The sequence below is a fragment of the Montipora foliosa genome, chromosome 8, assembly GCF_036669935.1.
Source record: "Montipora foliosa isolate CH-2021 chromosome 8, ASM3666993v2, whole genome shotgun sequence".
NCBI lineage: Eukaryota > Metazoa > Cnidaria > Anthozoa > Scleractinia > Acroporidae > Montipora > Montipora foliosa.
Window position 1 is genome coordinate 38,464,774 of NC_090876.1, and position 714 is coordinate 38,465,487.

A 714-nucleotide genomic window follows, 5' to 3' on the forward strand; every position below is an offset into this window, starting at 1 on the left:
AGGATCAGCTTTCCAAAAACAAGCGCTTGACAGTTTCACAAATGGTCTTTCTGGCCCGAAAAGTTTTCAGAACTTTCGAGAAACAAGCCCCTTGTCGCTATCCTGGGGATTATCCTGGGTGCTAGATATTTTTTAGGTACGATGCAGGAAAACGAATTTCATTTTGTTTCTTTTAGGGATGTTAGGAGAGAGGGTTAAATTTTTAAGCATGCCTCAGTGTATCCGTTCATAGTTCTCCTATCAACCTCGTCCCTAGGGCTCTTTTTGTTCTCCTATCTCACGCGTAGCAACCCCGCTCCAATCCACTCGGACTCAGGTGAATTAAGGCCTGGGCCCAGATCTATTTTGTGAAAATAAGTGAGGGCGTGGTCTAACTATTGATCCATTTTATATAACACGAAATAACCTTGGGACATCGTTAGCAGCAATATGATGTGAAATCTTAACTGTAATGTAGGATGATATATTTTCACGTGACATGTCAAAGTTATTTTTAACACAGACAACTTCTCAGCTAAATGGCAACACTTTTTATCATTTTCTGGTGGTTGTATTTGCCTTTAAATGTTTACACCATTGGGTACATCATTTCTGAGCTTGGACATTTCAAGATAATTTTAGATAAATGTCCGAAAAGAGAAATTACTTTCCTTAGGGGACTGGGCACTAGTACGAAATGCTGTATATTTCCAAAACTTAAGACATATTTGACAA